The sequence below is a fragment of the Rousettus aegyptiacus genome, unplaced genomic scaffold (assembly GCF_014176215.1).
Source record: "Rousettus aegyptiacus isolate mRouAeg1 unplaced genomic scaffold, mRouAeg1.p scaffold_m13_p_7, whole genome shotgun sequence".
Lineage (NCBI taxonomy): Eukaryota > Metazoa > Chordata > Mammalia > Chiroptera > Pteropodidae > Rousettus > Rousettus aegyptiacus.
In genome coordinates, this window is record NW_023416310.1 from 102582195 (window position 1) to 102604302 (window position 22108).

Sequence of the window (22108 nt, forward strand, 5' to 3'; positions counted from 1 at the left end):
TTTGAGCCTAGGGCTGAGATGGAAATTTTAAAAATTGTGGTAAAATACATATAAAACTTAATATCTTAACCATTTTTAAATGTACAGTTCAGTGATATTATATTCACATTGTTGTGCAACCACCACCACCATCACCTCTATCTATCTTCCATTAAACAATAAGTCCCTTTCTCCCCTTCTACAGCCTCTAGCAACCACCATTGTATTTTCTCTCTATGAATTTGACTACACTTGGTATCTCATTTAAGTGGAATCATACAGAATTTGTCTTTTTTGTGGCTAGCATATTTCACTTAGCATAACATTCCCAAAGTTCATCCATATTGTAGCATGTGTACAATCTTCTTCTTTTTTAAGGTTGAACAGTATTCTGTTGTACGAGTAGATCATATTTTGCTTATCCATTCATCCATTGATGGATACTTGGGTTGCTTCTACCTTTTCCCTGTAGTGAATAATGTTGTAAGATTGACATTTTTGTGAACTTCCCTTAACTACTGTTGAATACTAAATGCTTTGGAAATTAGCTTTTATTGAAGACTCAATGCCTCTTAATGAGTTAAACTTAAAATTACAAAGCAAACTGTTATACGTGAAACTTTTACTGCAGTAAAGTCATTTTAGTAATAATGACTTTTTTCAATCAAAATGTCAAGTTGCTTTAAATACTTCCTGTGCTATTAAAAGTTACAACGAGAAGTAAAATGTCCATTATCATACAAATTTGCAGCATATATCTTTTTTGAGTTCAAACTGCCGTGCCTACAACATTTTTTGGATTTTACTTGAAATGTAAAGAAAATTTACATGTTTCAAAATCCATTTAAGTATATAGTTGAGGATCTTCCATTCATTGACTTTATCAGTCTGACTTTCAACTGTGAAGATGTTGCTGATTTTATTTATCTGGTTTCCTGAAGTTTGTTCTGCTCACATGTAACAGGTGGGAGCTGCTAGGGCATTAACATCCCCAAGAGCAGCCCTCAACAATGATCAACAGGAGTAGTTGTATAAAGACTCCAGCTCCCTTGCCTCTTAGATAGGGTAAATCTGAGGTATGTTTTCTCCAGTTTTCCCTAGAGCTCCCTAGGAGGATTAAGAATGGCAAAACCTGATGTTTCAGCAAGTTAAAACAACCACCCCCAGGAATTTGATTCATTGTTATGACACCCCAAGTAACATTGAAGATTCAGATTGATAGTGGCCCCCAGATGTTAATGGTTTTCAACTCAGACTAAAGAATGGCTATAAGGTGGGACATTGAAAATTGAAACCATCTACATCCATACAGGTTACAGTCAACATTAACATAATTTTATTATGTCATTGTCATTTTCAACATAACTATTATTCTAAGAACATTTTGACCAGGCAGAGAAAAACTATAAGTAGCTTTATTGTTCATTTCAGGAATGTCTCAAAATCTCATTTAAATAAACATTGAACTGCTCAGCTTTTCAATAGATGACTTTTAATGACTGCATATGCCATGTAACAGGCAGAATAATGCCCCTTCCCTCCTTCCCCCCAAAGATCTCCATGTAGTCGTCCCTGGGACCTTTGAATATGTCGTTATATGGCGCAAGGGAATTAATGTGGGAGATGGACTTCAGGTTGCTAATTTATTTGACCCTAAAGTAGGGGTATTATCCTGGATTATCTAAATTGAAACACAGTAATCACAAGGATCCTCAAAATTAGAAGAAGGAGGCAGAATAGAAAGTCAGAGTGGTGTGATTTTAGAAGGACTCAACCAGCCATTGTGACTTTGAAGGTGGAGGTAGAGGGCACAGCCAAGTAATGTGGGAGCCTCTGGAAGCTGGAAAAGGCAAGGAAAGGGATTCTTTCTGAGAGCCTCCAGGAAGGGGTAGCCTTGCCAACACCCCCATCTTTACCTAGGGAGACCTGGTCAGACTTCTGACTTACCGAATTGTAAACTGACATATTTGTGTTGTTTTAAGCCTCTAAATTATGATAATTTGTTAAAACAGCAATAGAAAGCTAATGTACTAAGACTCTTCAAAACCCTTGGTGTGTTCTCTAATCCTTTTATATTATGATTGTTACCCAATCTAATCAAGTCTCCAGAATTGGAAAGTGCCCTTAAACCAGGTCTCCAAACCTTTTAAATACCCCAGCTTCCCCCTTGGAAATGTTAATGAGATTGTCAGTCAAGGTACTGATCCCTCTTATCAGTAATTAATGAATTCAGTTTTGCCCTATCAACACATTGTTCTGGTGTTATTTTTGTGGAGACAGCATTTGGCAATTGTTTTATCCATGTGCCAAGACAGTACCTGTCATATAATAGGTGTTTAATGTTTGATACATAACGAATAAATTCTGAGTTTCTAAGAAATATGGAATATTTATGTAGATGTAATTGTGATCAATATTTCCTAGTTCTAAATGTAAATTTCAGAAAAAAAATCATTTTAAAGCCTGAGTGAAACTTTACTCATGGATATTTAAACCCAGAACTGTAAGAATTGCTACTGTAACAATCAATATACATTGAATACTTGTTAAAATCTTGCAAATTAATAAATCATATTTTTCTTTGAGACTTTTTCCTTTACAGTTGCGTGGTTGGTATTTTTTTTGCTATTCTCAACTCTATGCATTTGATTTACATTGTTCTGGAACATAAAGTTAAAGACAAAATTCTTTTCGTTAATATGGGTGCATCCAATAAGTGATAAAGTGATAAAGCATTAAAATGTTACAAATTGAGAAATAATTTTAGGATTTTTTTCTCTCAGTCCCAAAAGGAAAGGAAATTCTTTGCAGAATAATGCCAAAGAAAAGACTACATTTCCCACTTCCCAACCATTTTGGTTTTTAAGTAAGGTCTCATTTTATATTGAAAAATTATCATGATCCTTTATGGAACAAAAAGCACATTATCATTTGGTTAGCTAAATAACATCTATTCCAAAATAAGTAGAGGAACTTTCTTGTAAAGCTTATTAAATGTCTTCAATTTGCATTTTAATACTTCTTTATTATTTAAAATGATAAATAATTTCTTGTTGCCACTCTTTATCCTTACTCCCTCCCAATACTGCCTTATAAATCTTCTTAGGCAAAATTCGAAAGGAAGCAAAGGAAACTGGCACAACTTCTATAAAAGATAACTTGGCAATAACCACCAAAATAGCTTTTATTCTAAAGATTCCAGTCTAAGCATTCATTGGTACAATTACCCATTTGTATGGGGTTATTAGTTACAGCTTAGTTTGCAATAGTAATGACTTGGTAACGACCTAAATGTCCACCCATAGGGACTGGTGAAATAAATTATGATATCTGCATACAATGTAGTATTATATTGTCCTTTGGAAGAAAGAAGTAGTTCTCTATGTGGTGAGGTGTAAGGATAGCCAACATATGTTAAGTGATAAAAGGAAGGAAACTAACAGTGTATACAGTGCATTATCTTTTGTGTAAAAAGTATAACTTATTTTAATGTATCTTTATAACACATCTCAGGAAATGATTGCCTCCAGGACTGAAGTAGTTGAAGCTTGAGGATGGGAGCAGCAATTATTTTTCACTCTATTTTGTCATAGTTAATTTTGAGTTTGCATTAACACATTTTGTTAAATACCGATATATAGATAAAATCAATGTAGATGTAGATAAAAAGAGTGAAGCTTCAAAGAAATTATAGATGGTTAAGAATTTTAAAAGGGAAGATGCGAGCTGAGTCCACAGCAGCCATCATACACTTTGAAGTTGTCTCGGAGAGTGTAGGGCTGACACTAAGCAAGGAATCACATTCTCTCCAATCACAGACCTTATAAAATTTGGATGTGGCCTTCATATTTGACTGGATTTTCAGTGGTTTCAGCAGAGTGCTACAGTCTTTAGGATCCTATACAAAAAACTGGTAATTGGTATTTCTTGGCTTGGATAATGCGGGGAAAAGAATGTTGCTACACACGCTAAAAGATGACAGAGTTGGACAACATATCCCAACATTACATCTTATCTCAGAACTAACCATTGCTAGTGTGACCTTTACAACTTTTAATCTGGGCGGACATGTTTGAACTCGAGGAGTGTGGAAAAACTACCATCCTGCTATCAACGGAATTGTGTTTCTGGTGGATTGAGCAGACCATGAAAGGCTGTTAGAATCAAAAGAATCTGATACACTAATGACGAATGAAACCATTGCTAACGTGCCTGTACTGATTGTTGGGAATAAGATCAACAGACCTGAAGCCATAAGAGAGGTTAGGATAGGTGTTTGGTTTAAGTGGTCAGACAACGGGAAAGGGCAGTGTATCTCTGAAAGAACTGAGTGCCCTGCCCTTATAAGTTTTCCTGTGCAGTGTGCTCACGAGGCAAGGTTACGGAGAAGGCTTTTGCTGGATGGCACAGTATATTGATTAACACCAACCTGCATCAGGTCCAGGTCTTGCCATTCAAGCCTATTCAAAGATTCGATTGCTGAACATACATAACTTGAATTCAAAAGCCTTTTGTTGGTTAGAATACATGTTTTTTTAGATTATTAATATTGTATCGGCTTACGCTAAATGAGAATTGAGAACTGATTCAAGTAAGTTTGACCATCACAGTGTTAGCTTTCTAATTCCATGAAGATAATTAGTTTTTATAGTTTATAATCCCCTAGTGCCAATTATAAAAACCAACTTTCCAGCAGTACATCTAAAGTACCTTTTAACAACATGAAACTACAAATATAAACCATAATTGAAAGTCCATCATGTTAAATTTTTATGTACTCTTTTGGAACTAGTTTTTAAATTTTAGGTATATCCACCTATCTTAATTGTACAATTAATAATTAACTTATTGATGATTACATGATGTCTCAAAGTTTTTAACACTATATTTTTTATGCAAACATCATGCAATAAAACAAACTCATGTTTGGGGAACATTATTTTTAAAGAAAAATATGTACTTCTATTAATGCCGGTACTAGCTTTTAAGGTTGACAATTTTCATATATACATTTCTTATAATAGTTTATTATAAAGTTCCTCAAAACTCGGATTATATCAAAAGCAATCTTTAAAATGTTTGCTTCATTGTTAGTAGAAAATAAAAAAAAAAAACTTCAAAAAGTTCCTTTATAGGAAAGAAAAGAGGCAGAAGATTACAAAGTGTTTTTCAAATGATGAGCCAGAGGTAGTATCTCTGGACAATTACTGTACCGGGTTCTATGAGACCCTTTGAAAAATCTCTTCTGGACTGTCACTATTATTTTACTCTTAATTGAATTACAGCTTGCCCTTACTAGCAGGATGTTAGGTGAACGGAACTGTTCAAAATGATATTCTGAAGTACAGAATTAGTGGCAGAAAATGGTTAGATGACGAAGGAAAAAAGGGCTGGCTTGGCTTTCTGGGAGAAGCTGGAGCTAAGTTCTGAACAGCCTCCTGCAGAAAATCCTAGCAGACTGCCTTCCCGGCTTGACCCAGTTGGGGGACAGGGGTCCCGGGGCTTCAGCGTCAGTCGGGGAAGCAGACCGCGGGGGCTTCGGAGGAGCGGGCGGCCTGGGCCCTTCGCCTGGGCCCCGGAACGAGCAGATCCAGTTGGGCCCGGCGCCGCCCTCTTGAACTTCGCTAGCGGCTACGCGCAGGAGGGTGCGCGCTGCGGTGTGCAAGCCCCGTCCTGCCAGGCCCGCCCTGTAGACGCGGCCACGGGGCCCGCGGGCCCGAGGTCTCTGGCCTAGGCCTCACGGGTCGCCGCTCGGCCCGCCGGGGGTCGTCCGCCCAACTGCTGCACTCGTCAACACCCCCAGCGTCGCCCGCCTGCACTGCAATCCCCGCAGCCCCCGCTTTTCTGGCGGGGAGGGGCGCGGCGTCGTCACGTGACGCCTCTCCCCCGCCCGGCCTTGGTCACATGGGTGGCGCGGCCGCTGCGTCAGTCACAGTTCTGGCTGCGGGAGTCGAGCCGCTGTCGCCGCCAGTGGACGGGGCGGAGATCCGGGTGCCAGGTCCTCGTCAGTCCGCCCCCGTCGCCTCAGTCGGCCGTCCCGGGCCGAACCTGACCGTCATGGAGCGGGGCGAGACCTATGCCTGTTCCGTGTGAGGTGCGCCGCCGCCTACGCTTTTCGAGATCTCTGGATCCCTCCCAGCCGCCCAGAGTCCCTCGTCCTTGGCTGCCTGTCGCCGCTCCCACCGGGCGGGCTCGAATGCGCGTCCCGTGAAGGTCCAGGCCCGGCGTCGCCGCTGCCGTAGCTGGGAAATGGTTCGGGCCTAGCGGAGCCAGGACTGGAGGTGAGAAGGCCGACAGTCCGACTGAGGGCCGGGCCGGGCCGGGCCGAGCCGCGGCGGTGGGGGCGGGAGCGGAGGGCGGGGGAGGGGCCCGCGTGGGTACTGGGGGAGACCTTCCCGGCCCGGGCTGCGCAGTCCGCCTTCGCCCCTCGTATTCGCGTTCCATCCTCCACCCGCCCCAATAAATAAATAAATAAATAAGCTAATCTAATCCTAACAAAAATTCCCAGAAATCCATTTTTCCACCGTTTTTCCTTCCTCCTTTCGTCTCTTAATCTGTTCCTTCTCTCAGAAATTCTGTCGACTGTCTTGCTACTTTTTAATATCCAGTTTCAAGTTATTTCTAGTTAAAGAGAAAATAGGCCTAGATTCTGGCCATCATTACCCAACTAGTTCTCGCTTTCCTTCTCGCGATCCTGCGCACGGTCACCCCTCCCTTGCAAAAAAAAAAAAAAAAAAAGGGAAAAAATTCCGCCTTCAGCCAGTGAAGGTGGTTAACTAAAAATGGGAATGTGGGGGCGTAATACTTGCATCCCCCCTGTAACTTCTAAGTCGGCCTTTTCTCTGATTATCTCGGTAGCTGGTATTTGGATATTGATGTTTAGGCCTTTCCTCCAGCTGCCTGAGCCCAGGGTTAATCTCGTAATTGACGTCAGTGCTTTGTTCCTTCCACTTTGCTGTTCCTTCCACTCTTTGAGGATGGATCATGGGGTATAGGAGTTTGAAGACTGTTCTTGCCGTTTCCTACACGAACGACATCATTTATAGCAAATTGAAAGGATAAATCTGAAATGCTTGTGTGTGCAATTCAGACTAAGATGCAGAGTTCGATTTAGGCTTCTCGTAGTCAGTTGCAGTTCAGAACTGTGCGATTTCTTTCCTTCTGGCCATATGATTTTAAACTCAGGCCAGTCCCTTTTCCGGTAATCGGCATTTTTCTCCACGGAATCTAAGTCGTAGGTGCCCGTGTGAATGGGATGTTTGTAAATGTGGTGTTTAAAATGTATGTTGTTTTTTAAGGTTCAGAAGCTCAAAGCTTTGTTTCCATATTGGTCTTGCAAAGCTTTGTAAAGTGCTTCTTTTATATGTGTCCTTTACTTATCAAATTGAAATATTTATGAGAACTTTCTTAATTTTGCATTTGATAAAGAGCCCTGTGGCCTGTGAATCTGCCTGGAATCATCTTTGGTCAAATGTATATAAGGAGATGTTGGCAAGTGGCCACTTGGTTTTTAACAAAGCTAGCTTTAAATGTCTCAGGTTTATTTTTCTTATTCATCACTGCGTTTTTCAGTTCCCAAACATTAAAAAATTTTCTCAAGGATTTATCTTTTAGAGTTAACTTACCTGGAAGCAATCAAATTCATTTTTATTTTTGTTTAATATTCAGTTTGTAGTGACTTGCAGGCCGATGACTGGTTTTAGTTAGTTCTACAGGAACAGTAGGCAAATTTTACTTCAAATAAAATTTTGCATCAAGTGGGGACAAGATAGGATGTCAGTGAATGATCCAACCTTTACTGTTTGGTTAAAAAAAAAAACTTAGTTATGTTAATTGGAAAGTGGCTTACAATTTGGGGGTGTAAAAGTGATTATAGTGCTTTGGCGAAGCTGTGTGATTCAGAATTCTTAGAGATAAAAATATTTTCATTCAGATTTATTTTATACATGTCAAATGACATACATCCTCTTCACTATGGTCTTGAGTAGTTGTACCCCATTTGTAACAGTTGATACTTATTCTTTATACTGTACTTTTCTTTTAGGTCTCTTGTAGTATCTTTGGAGCAAGAACTGTATTTATACCTCTCTGTGTCCTCTTCAGTATTTTATACAATTATTAGATTGAATTTGAGTGTGATATCCAACCTAAGATTTCACAAGAGTAGTCTAAAGAAGGCTGTATGAGCAAATGTTGAAAGAGGAAAAAGTGACTGTCAGCTATAGAAGATGACAGAAGATGAAGCCTTCTAAAAGATAGTCTTGCCTTTTTTGAAGAGTTAAGGTAAATGTCATGGTTTTATGAGGAACAAGGAAAACAGGTATTTCTTCTTTTGTGGCCATCTACTGGTTTAGAATGGAGTCCAAAATACAAGATTTTCTTTTTGTAGTATTTTTCATAAAAGCAAAGAGGCATTTTTAAGTATTGAATGCACACCTGGACAATGACCCAGAAGTGCAGTGTGTATTATAAAAATTGATGATTTAGATTGTAGTTTTTTATTTTAGCTCTATTCTACGGATACGTTACTATGTAAAATTTCTTATGTAATATAAAGGTTTCCCAGCTTTTGAACCCCCAATCCTCATTATGTTTCACCTATTTCCTCTTTTATTTCTTCCGATAAGTTGGATTATATTTGATTTCTGGGAGGGTGTATGCCAGTCTCAGATATTGTGAAATAAGGTGTAGTCAGTGACTAAAGACTGCTTAAAGCTAAACTGACCTTGCTATTTTTTCCTTTGGTTTAAGAACTTGTAGTAACTGACTGCACTCACTCTTCTTGGTTATTGAAGTGATACTCAGTACTTGGAAGAGGCCAATAATAAACATTCCAGTTACTGAGTTTTGGCTGATCATCTGCATTCCTATTTGTCTTGATGTTCATTTTCACTGGCCTCATATCCTGAGAATTTTAATATACTGGCACATAGAAAATGTTGAAACCACTGAATTCACTTCCAAAATATTTTGAAAACATTTTAATATTGGGACTACTTATTCTTTTTTTGAAGGAAAAAATCTTTTTAAAAATCAATCTGCTTCATCAGCTGTACTTACTTAAAAACCTGTAACCTGAAGAAAGGCAATTTCATGTAACTATCTCTCTTGGAGTGCCTAATTGAACTGCTGTGATTGGTGGCTTTTAGGCAGGTAGGCAAAGCTTACTAGTGGGTACTGTTTTAAACTAATTATTTTGATCACCATTTTCTAGAATAGGTAAAAGAACTTCACACATTCTTTTCCCAAAGTGTGCGGTTTAAAAAAAAAAAAATTAGGAATCAACATGAATAGATGCCCCTGGAAAGCTAGCTAACATGGTTGGGCTACTCATATATTGTCATGATCTATCCTGGGACTGGCTCCCTGGGGCTACTTGGGGCCTGAATGTGTCTCCCGTGATTTGCCAATTTGGAGCTGCCTAGTGGTTATGACTTTTCACTTCAGTTTTCCTTTTCTTGTCACCATTAGGGTAGGGACAGTTTTATGGAGAGGTGAGGACAGGCTAGTACTCCACTTAGGTCTTCTCACCTCTTTTCAATTGCTTTCTTTTTTTCCATCATGAATATCACTTTTCCTCTTTTGTTCCCTACCTTGTCAAATTCCACCATCTTTTAAGACCCAGTGCAAGTACCATTGCCTTCCTAAAGTTTTGCTTGATTCTTCACCCTCCTCTAATTGTGACCTACCTTCTTTGAATCCCTTTATCACTTTGTATCTCTCAATTATTTGTTAGGCAGCAGATAACTCTGGGACTGTAGCTACTGGGTAACAGGGAACTTAGTGTATCAGGGAAGATAAACTATTAAAATAAAGATTGTGTTACACTGTTTCATCATGTAACTCTAAGAAATAATAATTAAAACAACTGTCCAACCCGAAATTTCACTAAAAAATGATAGTACTAATTTATTAATATCATTACATAGCCAGTCAGTGTTTACATTTCCTTGATCATAGTTTTTGCTTTATTTTAACTGTTTGTTTGAATTAGAATCCAAATAATGTTGATATATTACATTGGGTGTGTGTCTCCACTCTCTTTTTTTCCTTTTCTGTATAGATTGCTGTCTATTCTTATTCCTATACAATTGGTTTGTTAAAGAAACCAGGTCTTTGCCCTGTGAGAGTTCTCACAGTTTGGATTGTGCTGATTGCATCCAGTAGTTTCATGTAAATTGTTTCTCTGTCCTGTTTTTCTTGTAAATTGGTAGTGATATCTAGAAGCTTGATCTGGTTAGGGCTTGAAAGTTTTTTAATGGCAAGAATACTTCATAGGTAGTGTTGTACATCTCCTGTGCCTCTTAAACCTTCAGCCTGACTTCTCCTTCTACCATGCCAGTGAAATTGCTCTTACCAAGGCCACCTTTGACTTCTGTATTGCCAAATTGTATGGTCATTGCTTACTATTACCTCTTTCTGTGCTTGATATTGTTAACCTTTTTCTCCTTGATATTGTTCTCTTTTTGACTTTGATGGCTGTCCCTTCTTTCTTGCCTTTCTTCCTACTTGATGCTGCTTTTGCAGACTCTTAATTTTACTAATCCCTTGATATTAATAGTTCTGGATTTTAGCCTTGGCCTTCTCTTATGTTGATCTCGTCCATTTGTATTGCTTTAGCTACCATCTCTAAAGCATTTTGTGGGCACCAGAACTCTCATCCAACTAAATACCCCCCTTTAGATTGTCCAGTAGGCTTTTTGTTTTCATTAGGAGAGTAATAATACCTAACTTAAGCAAAAAGGAATTTATTAGGAACATACTGGGTACCACATGAATTCTAAGAAAGGCAATCAAACCATAGGACTACAAAACTTAGGAATAGCTGAATCCAGGGCTCCACATGTCAGGAATATCTATCGATCTCTCATGAGATGCTCTGTGTATTTAGATCTCTCCCTGCAGATCAACTTTAATACTTACTGATATCTTTTGAGTTTGAAATCTTACATCTTCTGCCATTAGAGAGAGACCGACCTGAATCTCAATCCCAAATCCTGAGAAAGAGACTCAATAGGTATGTGTTCACCTCTATACCACAACTTTGGCTAGGGGGCTACATATAATAAACATGCTCTATTTGCAACATCCCTCAGAGAAGTGGAGCAAAGGGCACTCTAAAACATAATTGGTCTACCTCATTCATCCCATTGCTATTTAGTACACACAGTCCTACTTTCCCCCATATATATACAAAATATTTTTTTAAACATATACCAAAAATAAAAAATAAAAATAAATAAATAAAACATACCAGCAAATACCCTCATCTTTTCTATGGAGACAATCCAGATTCATGTCTAGATACCACATCCAAAGGTCATTGTTCTCTGAGTACAGATTCTAAAGGTGATATTCTTTATTAATCAGGCCTAGACATGTTTAGCCCACATGAAAAGTATGGGCTAACTATTAAATTATCGCTAACATAACTGGTACATTGATGGTGGGGGGAAATAACTAAAACTCTTATGAGAACAGGGGAGAGGAAAGTATCATTCTTCCAAAACTTACACCATATCTTGCTGGACACGATAGAACCAGCAAATTGCATGAGTGTCCATTTCTTGATTCACTTTCTTGCAAATGAAGTGAGTTCTTTGGTCAGCCAAATGAAGATTTTCAGTTGTGTCCGCTAGGAGGAATTTCCTTGTCTATTGTATTAGGTTAAGATTAACACCAAGAGGACATTTGAAAGGAGTTTTAGGGGAGGGTACTTCTATGTCACCTTGGTGCCTGGGTCAGCAAGCTATGGTTACAGGTCCAGTACTGCCTGCTTTTATATGGCCTATGAGCTAAGAATGGTTTTACGTTTTTAAATGGTAGGGGAAAAAGTCAAAAGAATATTTAGTACTTGTGAAAGTTATAGGAAACTCAGATTTCAGAGTCCATAGTTTTATTGGAACACAGGCAACACAATCATTTGTTTATTATGTGTAGTGGCTTTTGCTGCTATAAAGATAGAGTTGAGTAGTTGTGAGTGTGTGTCCTGCAAAGCCTAAAATATTTATTATGGGGTTTAAAAAAAGTTTGGTTCCTGTTTTAGCACATCAGATGGGCCTTCTTGGGTACTTGGGTCTGAGGATTGCTTTAGGGGTGAGCATTTGTTTTTGTTTGATTGTAGTATACTTGTGCGTCTAAATGGGTGGAGTCTAGGCATTGGCCCAGCTGTAGTCAGAGATTCAGACTTCAAAGGTCAAGTATACACTGAAGATCACACTGTTGGTTACCTTGTAACATAGTTGCTCTTGGAACCACTATGTAAATGGGGGAGACAATTTCCAGAAAATCTGGAGGTGAGGTGACACTAAAAACTGATCTCTATAAGTGTTCATTATGTACACTTTATTCTACCACTTCTCAATCTCCTCATCCCAATCCTGCTCATTTTCTTGCCTTGGAGAATATACTGCTCTCATTGCTCTTCCCAGAAACCTGCAAGTTGTCCTTGATTCCTCTGTTTTACTTTTCACATCTGACTGGCCCCTAGATTCTACGTCCTTAACATCTTTGAACCCAAACTCTTTCTCTACATTATCTATATTCCTACATTATCTATATTCCTTAATCCATGTTTTCATATCTCTCTTGGATTATTGTAGCAGTCTTCTCACTTGTTTCCTTATTGCCAGTCAAATCTACTCCACCCTGTACCGGAATGATCTTTCCCACTAAACTGCAAATCAGATTTTGTTCCTTCTCTTCTTAAAACCCCTAGAGTGTTCCATTTTCAGTAGTGTCCTTCTAACTAGGATATTAATGAGTTTTGTGTAACTTCTGAAGGACAGTTTTATAGCCAGATACTACTCCCTGGGGAGTTTGTTGCTGTGTTTAGATTTTGTTTATTATTGTGCTTGTGCCAAATTATAATGTACCGTATGAATGATGATATTGCAGTGGCTCAGACAGGGAAAGATGGTGAGAAAAACTGGACCGTGTCATAGTACGTGCTAGTATAGGTAAGCCAAACCCCCCAAAAAAACCTGGCATATGAGGTGGTATCACATTTTCACAGTGAGATGGGTCTAGTGGATCCCATCTTTGTAATTAATCAACATGAAACAGTTTCCAGAACGAGTGTCATGTTCCCAACTTCAGCAGTAGTTATGTTAAATATGCATTTAATATGGATTTCAATAAGGTACTAAACCACAAATGAACAAGATTGCCAGTTAACAAGTGAGACCTTTTTAAAGTTGAAATTTAAGGACTGCTAGCTGGTCTGGTAGTATAAGGTTTTATTTCCCTAAACTAGCAAATAAACACAGTTATTAAATCCACTTAGTTTAACATATAAGCATTTTCTGCATTCATATTATTGAAGTTAAAAAATGTAGAACCAAACCTGGGACTATGTATTACAGGATTGAATACATCATTGGGGTAGTTTCTGCAAAACAACATAATCTGTTACATTCATGTTATTTTCTTAACAATTTTTCAGTTATAGTTGACATACAATATTATATTAGTTTCAGGTGTTACATTGTTATTTAAATTTTTATATTTCATTTTTAAAGTTTTGGTTTTACAGTTATATAAGCTATAAATATGAGTTCATGTCTAATTTTATATTTATACTGTTTTATTAATATAAGAAAGTCATCACTTAAGAGCTGAGTGATATCATTTTATTTGAAAAACTATCCTTATATCTTTCAGATTTGAGAAACAAACCTGCAGGTCTAGTCTGATCCCATGTATCTCTCTAGTCTTACCTTTTATTTAGCAACCTTCACCCCGGCCCCACCCCCCGCCCCCATTTTCCTACTAACTTGATCTACCTCTATTTCCTGGGTGTGCTGTGCTTTCTCTTCTGGGCTCTTGCGCATGTTGTCCTCTTTGCTAGAATCATCCTCCCTCCCTTTTCAACTATCCCTTCCCCTTCCCTCCTGCCATTTCTCTCTAGTCAGGTTAGCTGCAACCAAATCTTGGAGATGAAGAGTACTTTTGTTTTTATATTCTCAGCCATAGTGCAGTGTCTGGCACAGTATATGCACTGGTTGAGTAGTTGTTGAATGAACTACATTATTAACATTGTATGTTATATGTAGTATAGGCCTGTACTGAAGAGACAGATTTTAAAATCAGAGTTGTAAAGCCTTCAAAATTCCTTCTGAATCCTGTTTAAAGGTTACAGGTCTGAATTAGAAAACATTTGAAAGTAGGTTTACTCTTAACCACTCACAAATTGATCTTTCAAAGTAAATATTCTTTGTGCCATAATAAACAACTCATGACTTTGTATTCCAGCGATTAAAGAGCATTAGCCTTAAGTTGCCTTAACATTCTTAAAGCAATATTCTTCATTATATTTTATTAGAACCTCATCAACAGAATTCAGGGTAATTAGAATGGGGCTGATTTATGTTCAGAAGCCTTGAGTACTTTCTTTACCCGGTATGTTAGCATTTTCCTTCTAACCTTTCTATGATATTCTGAGGGACAAATTATATTTCAAGAAATCTAGGTACTTTATTACCACCTGTCTTCCACATATGCAAATGAAGATGAAATTAATGAGAAATAATTTAAGTGTAAGTTCTAAGGAGACTTTGCTGTGTAATGCTTTTTAATTTTTGTTTAATTTGCTATGTGCATTTTTTAAGGAATAAAATTGCTTTTATTTTGCCATTTGGATTTGTATTATTTTCACTTGGCTTCCTTGGGTGTACTACAAATGAAAGCAATTTTGTATTGCTCTCTTGAGCAGATCATTTCTTTCTGGATGTTATAGACTGAAACATTTAGTTTTTACACCTTCTGTTTGCCAAGTATAATTCTGAGATTTTACAGTCTAGCACTTATATTTGGTTAACATTCGAGAGTATTGGGTTTAAGTAAAAATAGCAATCGATCGTTTCTGAACATGTGTTTTTTCTTGTACATATGCTGTTTTTCTTTCAGATAAAGTCTTTTAGAAAGTTTGCTTTAAAAACAATTTATTTAGTATCAATATTAATGCTTTTATTGTATTGATAGTATATTTAATACAGAAAAAAAGAAAACCTGTTCTCTTACTGTTATCAAATACAACCAAAAGTGTTATGGAGGAAATGGTAGACTTTATGTGGGTAAAGATGAGTGACATCATATTCTGAAACCCGGCTTATATTGAGTATTCCCACTGGCTGGCTGTTGAGGCAATAAACTACAGTTGTGACCTTTATAAAAATCAAATGATTTGAATATCCATTATATGACAGCCATTGTGTTAAGTACTGGATGGGAGCGGGGGAAGTTAAATGATATGGTTTTTACTTTTCAGAGGTAAGTAGGGAGGCAGATAGAATAGTAAATAATTTTAATGTAAGACAAGTGTTAAGCCCCAAAGGAAATAAAGAAATGCTTTGGGAAGTGAGTGATTTTAGTAGCAGAGGAATCTTGGTGGCCTTTTTGGAGGAAGTGGGATATGTGGTAAACTTTGAAATTCATATATTTAGAAATGGCAATAAGGAAGGGATTATTAAGTGGATGGGCTAGTTTGAGTAAAAACCTGGATCTGAATATAGTAGGTTATTTAAAGGCTCAGAGAAATCCTGAAGACTTTATAAAAGTAGGTAAGAATTGAACTGTAGACAGCTTTAAATCCTGTTGACTTTTAAGCAGAAAACTGTCATACCTGTTTTTATAAAGTTATGAAAATAGTTGTTATAGAAGTTTCCAGTAAGATGCCTTTATGGGTTTTAGATATTTGTATGCTTTTAAAATAAGAAACTGAGTCAAAACATTGTTTTATTCTTTGTAAAAGGAACTGTAAATTTTGACTTAAAATCATTCTCTACCCATTTATTAATCTTTGAAGATGAAAAATAGACTTCTCAGTTTGATATATTTGTCCGAATGCATTTAGGATTTGATAGCAATAATTTTTGAGATAAGTTTAAGCTGGTAAAATTTGGTTTCACATACCTCACATGTTAATGAAAGAAGTAGAATTTGATTTGGTTTTGGTTCTGAAACAGCTACATGGTATGTAACTGCAGGACAACAGGTAGGGAAAGGGGGAGGAGGGCTTACTATTACTGAGAGAAACATCTAAAGGGAAAGCGTTGGTTACATGTAATATGAATATTCACATATTCTTAGATTCACCCTTAAGTGTGAGCATACTTGTGTGTGTAAATAAACATTTTTTCTCTTCAATTGAGGTTTTAAATTGTCTAGTATTTTTTAAAAGAACAAATCAGTTTATTGGTAACAAGTCTGGCAAATACCGTTTCAAATTAGTTATCAAACAATTGAATATTTGCTTAATTACATAATAAGCATCACTCGTGATTCTATTTGGCCTCTAAGATGAGGAAATAAAGTTTTATTTTATCAGAAAGAGCTTCATAGAGGAGCGAATAGAGTTATAGTTAAAAGATAAGAGTTGTATAGCTTGACATGAGTAAAGAAATATGTTTCAATTCTGGTTTACTTGAAATAAGTAAATGCAGATGTTAAGAGTGCTAAGTTAAATCTTGTTGCAGAATGATGTCTGATTTTAAGGTAATGTGAAGTACTAGTTATTTTAATTTTGAAATATTAGGGATTTGTGATATTGGGTAAAGAACATAATGATCTCTGGGTATCATTTCCTAGTAAGCGAGGTAACTGTTCCTTTCTGACCAGGCTTTAAAGTTCATTAGTTTACTCATTCAAGTGATTGTCCACTTGGTTATGTTATAGGTATGAAGTGCTGAACAAAACAAACACATTCCTGAATTATTTTCTAGTGGTAGAGAAAATATTAATGAACATCAAAACAAGCATATACTTAACTGTGATCAAGTACTATGAAGGAAAAGGGAATTGTCTACATGAATTTTCTGAAGCAGGAAACAGCACCACAAGTTGAAGAAGCCCCAAAAATGCCCCTTGTGGGAACCGGGATGGGATGATAGTGAGATAGAAAATGAATCTGATGATAGAAGCAGGGTTGGGCCTGGTTAGTACTTGGATGGGAGACCACCTAGGAAGATCAGGTGCTGTAGGCATAAACTATTAAAAAAAATTTTTTTTTCATTTTATGAAGGCTCAGAGTCTTTAGAGTATACTGTTTTTAAAGTTGAAAAATATGCGAAACAATTCAATGTCTTATTTAGGGATATATGCTTATATAGTAAAAGTATATAAGAAATTTGTGAGAATGGTTAACACCCAAATCAGAATAGTGGCTACCTCTTGTAGGGGAAGGAAGCTCAGGAGATGTGATCTGGGAAGGGTACACGGGAGCCTTCCACTACATTGGCATTGTGGTGTTTTCTAAGGCGATTTGTGGGTAACTCAAGTGTTGTTCACTGTATTGTTCCTTATACCTTTTTTGGCAACTTTTTATGAAATGAATTGTTGCAGAAGTAGACAATCACCAAGAGTCCTTTCGAGAAGCTTGGCCATGAACAAGAATAGAGAGGAGATAGAGTGGTAGCTGGAGAGAGATAAGGGATCAAGGAAGACTTTTTTTTTTTTTTTTTTAAGAATATACTTGAATGCTGATGGAAAGGATTCATTAGAGAGGTAGAAATTGAAGTTACTCTAGAGAAGTCAGTAACTGATAAAGGTCTAGGAAAAGATAGCAAACTGGACATAATTGTTCTTTGATAGAAGGAGATATTTTTTAACCATGGGAAAAAAGAGAGTAGATGCAGATGCTGCTAGTTTGAAAGTTGATGATTGGTTGATGAGAAGATTTCTCTGATTTTTAATCTTCATTCAGTAAGACAGGGTCGTTAGTGGAATGGAAGTTATGAGGGAGGGTCAGACTCCATGAAATAGGAATAGGAAAGAGCATTCATCAGAGAAACATAGTAAAGTTTTTGGGAAACTTTGAGGGCCTAGTTGGGAGTGATTTATGAAATATGATTATGAGTAATTGAGATAATATAAAGATATGAAAAAAGCAAAAATGATAATGGAATTATCTTTGCTTCCAGCCTGCAAGTATACTATAGAAATGTCATGACTAACTTTGGGGCAAAGGTCCTTCTGTGCAAAATACTGCGTTGGGACCTGATGTTTTGTCGTTGTTGACTTGGATCTCCAGGTATACACCTTTTGTTTCCCTGCCTCGTAGGAAGTGACTTCTTTAGATTCTCTCATGGGTAGAGAGAAGAAATCCTGCCAAATGAGGCCAAGAGGGGTTTCTGTGCACTAAGGCTTTTGGTTAATATTGTGGTAATGTTACAGTTTAATAGCAGTTATAGTAAACTGGATTCTAAAATAATTGAAATCTTGGCTCAATTTCATTTTGACTCTTGGAGTATAAATCATTTAATAATCTGACAGTTGAAGGTCTACATTTTTCAATTGTAGTTGTTCTAAGACACTAATTTAAAAAAATGTTAACAGGTTTGAATGTCACTTGAAAGAAGCAAGTTAAAGGTCACATATTACTCTTTAACTATTTTTAAAATTAAAAAATTTTAAATTGCAAAATTATATAATTTTATGTTTTTTAAAAATTTTGTCCATTTCACCTAGGTTACTGAATTTGTTGGTATACACTTTTTCAATGTATTCCATTATAACCATTTTCATTCCGTGAGGTTGGTAATATTGTACCCATCTTCATTTCTGATTTTAGTTATTTGCATTCTCTTTTTCCCTTGATTATTGCAACTAAAGATTTGTCAATTTTCTTGATCTTTCAGAGAAACAATTTTTGGTTTTGTTCATTTCCTCTATTTTCCTATTCTCTTTTTTTTTTTCTCCTTTAATCTTTATTATTTCAGATCTTTCTCATTTATTAACAGTGGCCATAGTTATAAATTGCCCTTTAAACACTACTTTAGCTGCATCTGATAAGGTTAGGTACAGGGTTTTATTTTCATTATCTCAAAGAAGTTCCTCATTTCCCTTAAGATTCTTATTTGAGCAGTTGGTTATTTAGGAGTTTATTGTTTAATTTCCACGTAAATGTGAATTTCTCAACTTCTGTTCTTGATTTCTAATTTCATCCCATTGTGATCCAAGAATATACTTTGTATTATTTCCATACTTTTAAATTTATTTGACTTGTTTTATGGCCTAATATATAATCTATCCTGGAGAATGTTCCATGTGTGCTTGAGAAGAATGGTGTATTCTGCTGTCAATGAGTGGAGTGTTCTATACTTATTTGTTAGGTCTATTTAGTTTATTATAGTGTTTAAGTTTAATGTATCATTCTGAGAGACTATGGTAATTGTTCCATTCACATCCTTTATCTTTTGAATAACACTAGGTTATTTAAATGATATGAGACCTCAGTTTATTCTCGATAGGGAAACAGGTGGTTCAAGCAGAAGGTTGGGAGCCTGAATTATTTAAGGGAATGTACTAGTCTGAATCCCATTAATAAGGTCATGTCTTAAGAAAGAGGAAGAGTTGACAAATGATAGTAATCAAGGATCCTTTTCAAGCTAATAATATTCCTTCAGGTATCATTTACATTCCATAAAATTCACTTGTTTTTAAGTTTATGAATCAGTGATTTTTAATCTGTTTCTAGAGTATGCAGCTATCACCACAGTGCAATCATAGAACATTTCCATCACCCCAAAAAGATTTGTGCCCATCTGCAGTCACCCCTCATTCTTTGTTTTACCCTTTATTCTTGTATAATGTCAAATATTTTTACTTCTGTCATCTTTATCATTAGATTATGGACAGTTTATAAGAGGTAAAACCGAGGTTCAGAGAAGTTATTTACTTAAATTATATGTCTAGTATATTATATGACCAAAACTAAAAATCAGGTATCCTTAATTGTCCCATTTACTAAATTACAGTGCCTCAACTGTTTATAGTTCAATCGAAGTTTGGAGCTTACATTACTTTGTTACGGTTTTTAAGAAATTAATTAAAAGGTAGTTGCCTCCATTGGTTTTTGGTTACTAGACATTTTATGTTTAAGAATTTTTGTTAGCTAGGTTACCACTCTACACCTGGTTATCAAATAGTTCTTGTTTATAACTAAACCACCTGCATCATCTATGACTTGAGGAACTGTGTATTGGGTCATCTTGAGAATTAATACTGTAGTCTCTTTAATATTGGTTATGGGCAAATGAGTGAGGACCTCTCTTTTTTCTCCTCACATATTCGTCCAGTAGACAGTTATCACACATGTACCACATGCTCTAAATTATTTCTGATGTCCGTCTGAGATTACTATTCTTAACCTTGTTCTCATTTCCTTCCTTCCCCACCCCCTAAGAAGTCCTAAGGATATTCAGAGAAATATAAATGGCTGAGAAGTGACCTCTTTCTAATTTGTCCAATTCCTTTATAAAATGCAGCTTCGCTTGGATGTAGTTACTACTTGTAGGTGGATGAGACTTAAAATAATTGCAGTGGGTGGCAGAGGATGTCTATCAAAGCCAGCCCTCACCTTCCTTTAGTACCCTAACCCCATATTGTCCATAGTAAAATCCACCTTTGGTCTCTTTGGATACTAGATAGCTGAAAAATAAAGATATAGATAGTACAATGTCTGTAGAATGAAAATTTAAAACTATTTTTTTAGGTTAATTATAGTTATCCCACAGAAATAAAATTCCAAAGAGGCAGAGCAGATGCAAATCAAGGTGAAAGGAAAGAAAGCAGACAAATAAATCAAGGGGTTTGGAGAGAATATTGACAAATTTTAGCAATGCAATGAGTTTTGTATCTTACTATGAAGGGATAGGGGAGAGTTTAGGCATGGCCTACTAGTAGAGTTTGGGAGTGGGCCTGGAGGAGGTAGAAGACTTGAAGAAGTGAGGTGGTCAGTAGAGTTAAGATGCAAGTTTAATATAAGATTTAACCTTAACTGTATTGTCCTCATTTAAGATATGTGACAAAGCATAGTTATGACATAATCAAAAACTGTCACTTTAATAGAAAAATGAACAAAAGGAGAAACAAATGTCTAAGTAACACATGAAAAAGCTGTGAAATCTAACTATTAAATTCAGTAGAGAAGTACTTAGCTTTTAATTGTTATTATTAAATAAAACTTACCTTATTGAAATGGATTTGTTAACTATTAAAATCCCATGTATCCCTGGGTTAATTTCTGGCTTCTGCTTTCTGACCGATATATTCATTTCTGTGCACTGTCATGCTATTTTGATTAATGTTTTGTATTAAGTACACTTAAGAAATAATTATTAAATAAATTTGGGACATCCATTTACTTTAGGGAAACTGAAGCTTGGCTTGTTGGTGTCCTCTCCTATTCGAGAATGGCATTACACTTCCTCAAGTGTAATAAATAGTGACATAGGAGGAGTTGAGGAGTATTAGATAATCAGTGTGAATTTGAAGGTGTAAAGGGCACACCTTAAGAATGGGAGAAATACCTTAAGTCCTAGAGAAGAGACAGTTTGATAGTAAATTCCAAGGTTGAAAAATGCTGGAAAGCACCCATGGCGCTCTGTTTTTTTATTCATTCATTCATTCATTCATTCATTTTTAATTTTTTTAGGTAAGGGAACCCTTGGATGACTTCACAGATGGCAAGGACCTTGTCAGTTTACAATCCCTTATTTTTTATTTTTTACGCTACAGCACCTGGTCTTCATAGGTGGTCTCCCATCCAAGTACTAAGCAGGCCTGTCCCTGCTTAGCTTCCAAGATCAGACAGGATCTGGCTTGTTCAGGGTGGCATGATCGTAGACCCTATGGTGCTCTAATACCTAAACTGTATCACTCTTTTCCTCCCATCTTGTATTTTTTAAAAATTTAAATCTGTAACAAATATAATATACACCCAAATACCCCTCATCTAGATATACTGGTTGTTAACATTTTTACTGTAATTGCTACTGCTGCTGTTCTTCCTCTTCCTCTTGTCTGTCACTCTTTCTCCCTCAGTCCCTCCCTTTACACACACACACACACACATATCTGTACATACTAAATATATATTCTGATGGGTGCTGAACCATTTGAGAGTTGCAGACATAACATTTCACCCGTGTATGTCCTAAGAATCAAGGACATTCTCCCACAAAACCAAATACAGTTACCACAGTTGAGAAACTTGATATGATTATCTGAAATACTTTCAATATTGAAATTTCCTCAAGTTTCCCAATAATTTCCTTCACAGCCATTTTTTTCCTACCCAGATCTGGGAAATGAAGGATCGTACATTGCATTTAGTTGTGTCTCTTTTATT

At 36.6% G+C, this 22108-nt stretch overlaps 1 protein-coding gene and 2 pseudogenes across 3 annotated transcripts in view; 2 read left to right on the forward strand and 1 right to left on the reverse strand.

The window, feature by feature from the left end:
- The first annotated feature begins 3809 nt into the window (after positions 1–3809).
- LOC107497015 lies at positions 3810–4401 on the forward strand (annotated as a pseudogene).
- Positions 4402–5879: 1478 nt separating this feature from the next.
- The window catches only part of AFF4 (AF4/FMR2 family member 4), a 64284-nt gene continuing 48055 nt past the window's right edge, over positions 5880–22108 (forward strand). For 2 of the 3 annotated variants that reach the window (XM_016118388.2, XM_036223932.1), the window contains exon 1: positions 5897–6260. The gene's annotated coding sequence lies outside the window, so the exon portion shown is untranslated. Of the gene's footprint in view, positions 6261–22108 lie in introns of all 3 variants that reach the window. The other variant, XM_016118386.2, reaches the window with a different exon arrangement.
- On the reverse strand, positions 21487–21605 carry LOC118605748 (annotated as a pseudogene).